Source organism: Pristiophorus japonicus, chromosome 7, assembly GCF_044704955.1.
Source record: "Pristiophorus japonicus isolate sPriJap1 chromosome 7, sPriJap1.hap1, whole genome shotgun sequence".
Taxonomy (NCBI): Eukaryota; Metazoa; Chordata; class Chondrichthyes; family Pristiophoridae; genus Pristiophorus; species Pristiophorus japonicus.
Genome location: NC_091983.1, coordinates 217,829,387 through 217,838,896, shown reverse-complemented (window position 1 = coordinate 217,838,896; position 9,510 = coordinate 217,829,387). Strand labels below are relative to the sequence as shown.

The following is a 9,510-nucleotide window of genomic DNA, read 5'->3' as shown; positions in this document are numbered from 1 at the left end:
ATACGCTGACGCATCGCATGTGATAACTAGCTTTTTACCTGGGTCAAAGAAAGTCAAAACACTGTTGGAACACAGAAGGTTGCGTGCCTTATTGAAGGTGCATTCCTGGGCGTCCCCCCAAAACCAATCGTACCCCTTCCTGAGTAGCACGTGGAGAGGCTCCAGCAGCGTGCTTAAGTTCTGCATAAAGTTCACAAAGTAATTGAGTAGCCCGAGAAAGGCGTGCAGTTCTGAGACATTCCAGGGCCTGGGTGCCAGGCGAATTGCTTCTGTTTTGGACTCTGTTGGGCGGATTCCATCAGCGGCAATCCTGCTCAAATATTCAACCTCGGGTGCCAGAAACAGGCACTATGATTTCTTGACTCGTACGCCTACCCGATCCAACTGCTTTAGCACTTCCTCCAAATTACGGAGATGGGAGTCGGTGTCCCTGCCCGTGATAAGTATGTCGTCTTGAAATACAACCGTCCCTGGGATGGACTTGAGCAGACTCTCCATGTTACGCTGGAATATGGCAGCTGCCGACCTGATGCCGAATGGGCATCGATTGTACATGAAAAGGCCTCGATGTGTGTTGATGGTGGTGAGTAGCTTGGATTCCTCGGTCAATTCTTGCATCATATACAAGATGTGAGGTCTAATTTTGAGAAAAGTTTACCTCCAGCCAATGTGGCAAATAAGTCCTCCGCTCTGGGCAGCGGGTACTGGTCCTGTCGGGAGACTCTCTGTTTATGGTAGATTTGTAGTCCCCACAGATTCGTACGGATCCATCAGGCTTCATGACTGGGACGATGGGACTTGCCCAGTCGCTAAATTCCACAGGTGATATAATGCCTTCCCGCAGAAGCCTGTCGAGTTCGTGTTCAATCTTTTCCCTCATCACATAGGGTACAGCTCTGGCCTTGTGATGGACCGGTCTAGCATCCTGTGTGATGTAGATTTTTACTTTGGTCCCTTTGAAAGTGCCCACACCTGGCTGAAAGAGATGTTCAAATCGCTTTATAACTGTTGAGCAGGAGGTCCGTTCCTCTAATGACATGGCATGGACATCATCCCATTTCCAGTTTAGTTTTGCCAGCCAGCTTCTCCCCAGCAGTGCTGGGGGGTCTCCGGGGACAATCCACAGGGGAAGTCGGTTCACTATCCCTTTGTGTGTGACAGAGAGCATGGCGCTGCCTAGGACTGGTACGATTTCTTTGGTATAGGTCCTTAGTTTGGTGTCGACCCTTGTGAGTTTTGGTCTGTCTCTTTTATGCGGCCACAGTTGTTCAAATTGTTGAGCGCCCATGAGAGATTGACTCGCTCCTGTATCCAGCTCCATGTTGACAGATATCCCATTGAGTAGGACCCTCATCATTATAGGAGGCGTCCTGTTGTAGGAGCAGCGGCCATTGATCGTGTTGACCCGCTGTACATCGGTGTCCCGGGTACTGTCCCCACCGTCTTCTGGTCTGCTTTCCGACCCATCCGATTCATATACCAGCCGAGCTGCCGTTTTTTTGCACATGCGGGCCAAATGTCCTGTATATTCACAGTTCCTGCAAACAGCCTGCTGAAATTGACATTCCCTTGACGAGTGCCCACCCCCACATCTCCAGCACAGACTACTTGCAAAGAATGAGCTGCGTCTGGCTGATCTCTCTTGAGCTTCTCTCAGTTTGTAGTTGATTGCTCGCATTGTGGGTTGATGAGGTGTGAACGGCCATTCCTGTGGCCCTTGATGGCTTCTGCCTGCTGTCGAACGCCTGTTCTGCCGTTTTTGTCTGTGTGTGGGGGTAGCAGCTTGTTTAGTGCTGTGAACTTCTTGTTCCATTATTTCGTCAGTTGTCGTACCTGCATTGTAAATCAACCTCGTTTCTTCTTCCCCTACCAAGAATGTCTGTGCAACCAGTGCTGCTGCCTCTAAGGTCAGGTTCTTGGTCTCTGTGAGCTTTCGGAATATGCCTGCGTGGCCTATTCCTTCAATGAAAAAGTCTCTCAACATTTCTCTCCTCAGTTCATCGGAGAACTCACATAAACTAGTCAACCTCCGAAGTTCCGCCACGAAGTCAGGTATGCTCTGGCCCACACAGCGTCTGTAATTGTAGAACCTGTGTCTGGCCATGTGTAGGCTTCTCGCTGGCTTCAGGTGGTCTCTTACCAGTGTGCTCAATTCTTCAAACGACTTGCTTGCTGGTTTCTCAGGTGCCAACAGATCCTTCATTAAAGCGTATGTTTTCGAGTCACAGCTGGTCAAGAGATGGGCTCTTCTCTTGTCTGCCTTATCGTCTCCTAACCAGTCTTTGGTTACAAAGCTTTGCTGGAGCCTTTCTATAAAGTCCTCCCAATTGTCTCCCGCATTGTACTTTTCATCTGATCCGTTGTTCGCCATTCTGTGGATTCTGTAATCCTGTAACCCATCGCCACTGTAAAGTCCTGTCCCCTCAGTACAGATTCACACGAGGCATGTAGTGAAGTCAAGGTCACTCTGGACCTGCACCTTTATTTCACAGCTCTGGAATGCTGCACTTGCCTGAGACCTGTGCCTTATATACCTGTCTCTTGCAAGTGCACCCCCGGTGGTAAGGTATGCTGGTGGTTACAGGTCATATCTTATTACAGTCATGTATAGCATGTTGGGATACAGTTATATATAATAATGTAAGATATATGACAGGGCCCCTCACTGCTCCCTCTCTAACACTGGGCCCCTCACTGCTTCCTATCTAACACTGGGCCCATCACTGCTCCCTCTCTAACACTGGGCCCCTCACTGCTTCCTCTCTAACACTGGGCCCCTCACTGCTCCCTCTCTAATACTGGGCCCCTCACTGCTCCCTCTCTAACACTGGGCCCCTCACTGCTCCCTCTCTAATACTGGGCCCCTCACTGCCCCCTCTCTAACACTGGGCTCCTCACTGCTCCCTCTCTAATACTGGGCCCCTCACTGCTCCCTCTCTAACACTGGGCCCCTCACTGCCCCCTCTCTAACACTGGGCCCCTCACTGCCCTCTCTCTAACACTGGGCCCCTCACTGCTCCCTCTCTAATACTGGGCCCCTCACTGCCCTCTCTCTAACACTGGGCCCCTCACTGCCCTCTCTCTAACACTGGGCCCCTCACTGCCCTCTCTCTAACACTGGGCCCCTCACTGCCCCCTCTCTAACACTGGGCCCCTCACTGCTCCCTCTCTAACACTGGGCCCCTCACTGCTCCCTCTCTAACACAGGGCCCCTCACTGCTCCCTCTCTCAATGGGCTCCTCACTGCTCCCTCTCTAATACTGGGCCCCTCACTGCCCCCTCTCTAACACTGGGCTCCTCACTGCTCCCTCTCTAATACTGGGCCCCTCATTGCCCCCTCTCTAACACTGGGCCCCTCACTGCTCCCTCTCTAACACTGGGCCCCTCACTGCTCCCTCTCTAACACTGGGCCCCTCACTGCTCCCTCTCTAACACTGGGCCCCTCACTGCCCTCTCTCTAACACTGGGCCCCTCACTGCCCCCTCTCTAACACTGGGCCTGCTCACTGCTCCCTCTCTAACACTGGGCCCCTCACTGCTCCCTCTCTAACACTGGGCCTGCTCACTGCTCCCTCTCTAACACTGGGCCCCTCACCAGCTCTCTCTGTCACTGGGGTCCTCCATGATTCTTTCTCCCACTTCTCTGCCAGTAATTGGTTGTTCATTTAGCCACTGTTGTTCGATACCCTATTCTTACATAGGATTAAGATTTGGTTTCGGATTGAGGTTATGTTTTCTTTTGAATTTAAAATGGCTTGTGGATTGTATTGTCGCTGGACATAATAAAATGGGTAAGTCATTCTTTCCCAGGATGCTTCAGACTACGGCTCACATTTTGAAAGAAAAAGCTTTGTCAGTAGGGAGAGGTCTTTTGTTAAGCATGGTGTTGCTTAATAAGGGTATATGGTGTGCTTAATGCCTCTGTAAGTTAAAGCTGGTGTGAATGCATCGAGTGCACAATTTAACTGACTGTGCTGCTTATTTGGTTGCTGAAGTACTACTTCATACCCACTGACTGAAGCAATTGTTACCTGAAACAAGACAGTCTTGAGATAGTGGGCCCAAGATTAGTTACGTTGTTGTGTATGGAGAAAGAGTCAGACTGAACACTGTTAGCTCAAAGTAAAGTGTGACTTCAGTCTTTTATTGCAGGTCTCCAGAGTGCCTCTCCAACCTGTGAAGCCTCCTTAAATACCTTTGCTCCCAAGGGATTATGGGATCCCTTGGCACTCCGGGGGATGAGCCCTCTGGTGGCTGTACAGAGTAAATACAAGTTTACATATATAACATACGTCATTAATGGTAAACCTGTTAGCCATCAGGAAGTTTTGTTAGTAATGACCTCATTTCTGGGGGGTCTTGTTCACAACAACTCTTATCACACCAGAATGAATCATCAAGGTTACAAGGATGGGTGTGCATGACTAGAGGCCTATAAAGATCTTAAGTTTTCCTTCACAATTTGTAAAATAAGAAGAATGAAGGGATTGACAAAGGTTACCACTCCCTACCCAGTGGAAAAATTGGCAAATACGGTTATTGCTCCATATGACTATTGCTTAGACATTGCATTTGTCATGACTTGGCCAAACTCAATGAAGATTATTGTAACCCAGAATGGTGACGCATCAAAGAACCTTACTTTGGAACTCTCTTGCTAGCTCGTTCCACTTTGCTTTCCCTTTGTGCTTTCAATTTTTTTTTTTGGAAATTCGTAGCCAATCGTTCCAATTCTTTGTCAAATCACAAACGCCAGAGGTCACCTTGCACACGCCAAGGATCACTCTGCGCCAATGCTCTTAGCCAAAAGGCCTAGAGCCACTGCACCGTTCCTGGAAGTACTGCAATACCAGGTTCGTGCCATGGAGGTGGATGGGTCAGGTCCCCCACACACCTCCGTGGAGGTGGATGGGTCAAGCCATCCCACCCACCTCCTGTTTACAAAAATGTAAGCATATACCTTCCTGACCAGGGAGAAACCACCCGGAGGTCATGGTGGCTGGTCAGGTTAGTTATGCAGATCTTAGCCAAAAGGCCGAGAAGCGAATTTTTTTTTTTTTTTTTTTTTTTTAAAATTCATGTCCAATCGTTATCCAATCGTTACAATTCTTTGTCAAACGCCAGAGGTCACCCTGCACCAGTCAAGGATCACTCTGCGCCAATGCTCTTAGCCAAAAGGCCTAGAGCCACTGCACCGTTCCTGGAAGTACTGCAATACCAGGTTCGTGCCATGGAGGTGGATGGGTCAGGTCCCCCACACACCTCCGTGGAGGTGGATGGGTCACCAATCCCACCCACCTCCTGTTTACAAAAATGTAAGCATATACCTTCCTGACCAGGGAGAAACCACCCGGACGTCATGGTGGCTGGTCAGGTTAGTTATGCAGATCTTAGCCAAAAGGCCGAGAAGCGAAATACTTCTCAAAACTTATCTCTTCAACCAAGCAGTTCAAACCTCGGGCATGGTCACCAGATGGGGTGGCAAGATGTTTCAAACCCCTTGACGTTTCACTGGCTGACGTCAGCTAACCCCTCGACTACAGGACTGCCTTGTAATTACTCCCAGTTGAGAGCAGACCCCACATCGACATTCCGAACCCCTCGATTACATTGCATTCACTCCCAAGTGTCTATTATTTATGGAACAACATTAACCCTCTGTGAGTTTAACGTTTAATTGATTAAGTGGATTGGGGACTGCCAACTGTGCATCCCACTGGGTTACGTCAAGTAAGTCCTGCCATCTTTGAAGTTGAGGATTGGGGGGGTGGGGCACGGGAGTTGAGTCATTTCCTGCAAAAAAATCCCTCGCACATCCAGTCCCTTCATCTGGTTTTTATTAAAAGCAGGCAATATGTGGCCCCCGTTGAAAGATGAATTATCATTCAGTAGATTGAGCTTCCGGCTCAGGCAGCTTCAGTAAGAATGAGCCTTGTTTGTAAGATGCTGGACCTGAAATTCCTGCAGACCCGCTCTGCTGCCGGACGTCTGGCTGGGTAAGATTTTTAGCTACACCCCGTACCCTGGGGTCAGGAGCACTTGCTTATGGGTGGAGAAGTGCAGGGCGGGGCGGGTGGGAACAGGTGCCCTTACAATTCTTGGCGTGCCCGGTTTGACAAGGGGCTGGACTGACATTTGGCAACTTCCCGCTTCTGCTCGGCTCTGATGCTGGCATGCGACGCACAGGCACACTTAGCACTGGGGGAAATTGAGGAAGAACTGGTGGGAGATCCATTGGACAATGGCATTCTGCCAAGCTGGTGGTATCTGCACGGAGGGCGGGAGTCGCAGATGGAAGAGAAAATTGCCCCCACTGCCGATGGGAGTGGGTAAGGACCACGGAACTAGGTATCCCTCATCCCTGGAGGCAATAGAGCAGGGTAGCACTGGGGGAAATGAAAACCAGAGCATGACAGGAAGGAACAGAATCTATAAACATAAGAGTGTTTCAGAAACTGGGGCCACAGCAGGAGAAAATGACAAAAAAACACAATTGAAAGCTCTTTATCTGAATGCATGCAGCATTCATAACAAATTAGATGAGTTGTTGGCACAAATAGTTACAAATGGGTATGATCTGGTAACCATAACAGAGACATGGTTGCAAGGTGACCAAGAATGGGAACTAAACATTCAGGGGTACTTGACAATCCAGAAGGACAGACAGAAATAAAAAGGAAGTGGAGTAGCTCTGTTGATAAAGGATGGAATCACTGCAATAGTGAGAAACAATATTGGCTCAAATGATCAGGATGTTGAAACAGTTTGGGTGGAGATAAGGAATTATAAGGGAAAAAGTCACTGCTGGCGTAGTCCCCCCGCTCCTCCTCTTACTCTCCAGGTGAATGCTATCCAGCAGGTGGATTCCCCTCCACCAGCTTCAATAGAAGAGTTGAGAGGAGTGGAATTAAAGCGGAGTTGTCGTTCACCCGTCGAAGAAGTCATCAATTGTCACTTGTCAACTGCCCCCAGTCGGGAGCTCGCTCTGCAATGAGCCACCATGGAGGTGAGATCGCACCCTACCGTTCAGTGGTGCCACAACCTGGAGATTGGCCCTCGAGCAAGGCAATGGTTGGGACTGCTGCCCTTTCTAACAAATCGGTCACTGCCTCAGGTTCACTCAATGCCTTCAGGCAAGGAGATGAAGGGACAAAAATTGGAGAATTATGTTTTTAAAAAACCCACAATACAAAACATTGAGCACTTCACACCTTGTACCACTGCAAGGCTGGGATTTAAGGAAGGATTATACTTGCACTGGAGGCTGTTCAGAGAAGGTTCACTAGGTTGATTCTGGAGATGAGGAGGTTGACTTATGAAGATAGGTTAAGTAGGTTGGGCCTCTACTCATTGGAGTTCAGATGACTGAGAGGTGATCTTATCGAAACTTGTAAGATAATGAGGGGGCTCGACAAGGTCTACATACTACCTAACAAGCAGAAAGGATATTTCCACTCATAGGGGAAACTAAAACTAGGGGACGTAGTCTCAGAATAAGGGGCCGCCCATTTAAGACTGAGATGAGGAGGAATTTCTTCTCTGAGGGTTGTAAATCTATGGAATTCTCTGCCCCAGAGAGCAGTGGAGGCTGGGCCATAGAATATATTTAAGGCGGAGATGACAGACTTTTGAGCAATAAGGGAATAAAGGGTTATGGGGAACGGGCAGGGAAGTGGAGCTGAGTCAATGATCAGATCGATGAGCCGAATGGCCTACTCCTGCTCTTCTTATGTTCTTATGTTCTAACAATAGCATCTCTGTTGGTCAGAGTATGAACCAAGAAATAGTGGGGGCTTGTAAAAAGGGAACAGCAATAATCATAGGTGAGTTTAAATTCCATATTGATTGGACAAATCAAATTGGTCAGGGTAGCCTTGAGGAAGAGTTCATAGAGTGCATAAGGGACGGGTTCCATGAGCAGTATGTAATGGAACCAACCAGGGGGCAGTCTATCCTAGATCTGGTCCTGTGTAATGAGACAGGATTAATAATCAATCTCCTGGTAAAGGATCCCCTTGGAAAGAGTGACCATAGCATGGTTAAATTTCAAATTCAGATGGAGGGCGAGAAAGTTGAATCTCAAACTAGCGTATTAAGCTTAAATAAAGGAGACGACAAAGGTATGAGGCAGAGTTGGCTACAGTGGACTGGGAAAATAGATTAAAGTGTATGATGGTTATAGAAATATAGAAACTCTGAACAAATATTTTGTATCAGTCTTTACGGTAGAGGACACAAAAAATATCCCAACAGTGGATAGTCAAGGGGCTATGGGGGGGGGGGGGGAGGAGCTTAACACAATCACAATCACTAAGGAGGTGGTACTCAGTAAGATAATGGGACTAAAGGCAGATAAATCCCCTGGACCTGACGGCTTGCATCCTAGGGTTTTAAGAGAAGTAGTGGCAGGGATTGTGGATGCATTGGTTGTACCAAAATTCCCTGGATTCTGGAGAGGTCCCAGCAGATTGGAAATGTAACACTCCTATTTAAAAAAGAAGGCAGACAAAAAGCAGGAAACTATAGACCAGTTAGCCTAACATCTGTGGTTGGGAAAATGTTGGAGTCCATTATTAAAGAAGCAATAGCAGGACATTTGGAAAAGCATAATTCAGCAGTATGGATTTATGAAGGCAAAGTCACGTTTGACAAATTTGCTGGAATTCTTTGAGGATGTAACCAACAGGGTAGATAAAGGGGAACCAGTGGATGTGGTGTATTTGGACTTCCAGAAGGCACTTGCCAAGGTGCCACATAAAAGGTTACTGCACAAGATAAAAGTTCATGGGGTTGGGGGTAATATATTAACATGGATAGAGGATTGGCTAACTAACAGAAAACAGAGAATCGGGATAAATAGTTTATTCTCGGGTTGGCGATCAGTAACTAGTAGGGTGCCACAGGGACCCCATCAGTGCTGGGACCCCAAATATTTACAATCTATATAAACGTCTTGGATGAAGGGATCAAATGTAACGTAGCCAAGTTTGCTGACAAGACAAAGATGGGAGGAAAAGCAATGTGTGAGGAGGACACAAAAAATCTGCAAAAGGACATAGGCAAGCTAAGTGAGTGGGCAAAAATTTGGCAGATGGAGTATAATGATGGAAAGTGTAAGGTTATGCACTTTGGCAGAAAAAAAATCAAAGAGCAAGTTATTATTTAAATGGAGAAAGATTGCAAAGTGTTGCAGTACAGCAGGACCTGGGGTTCCTGATGCATGAAACACAAAAGGTTAGTATGCAGGTACAGGTAGTGATCAGGAAGGCCAATAGAATCTTGGTCTTTATTCCAAAGTGGATGAAGTATAAAAGCAGGGAAGTGTTGCTACCGTTAGATAGGGTATTGCTGAGGTCACACCTAGAATACTGTGTACAGTTTTTGTTATATATGTAAACTTCTATTTACTCTGTACAGCCACCAGAGGGCTCATCCCCTGGAGTCCCAAAGGATCCCATAATCCCTTGGGAGCACAGGTATTTAAGGAGGCCTCACAGGTTGGAGAGGCACT

At 47.7% G+C, this 9,510-nt stretch overlaps 2 pseudogenes; both read right to left on the bottom strand.

The window, feature by feature from the left end:
• Nucleotides 1-4,815: 4,815 nt before the first annotated feature.
• Nucleotides 4,816-5,046, bottom strand: LOC139267629 (U2 spliceosomal RNA; annotated as a pseudogene).
• Nucleotides 5,047-5,183: 137 nt separating this feature from the next.
• LOC139267627 (U2 spliceosomal RNA) lies at nucleotides 5,184-5,413 on the bottom strand (annotated as a pseudogene).
• Between the last annotated feature and the right edge of the window lie 4,097 nt (nucleotides 5,414-9,510).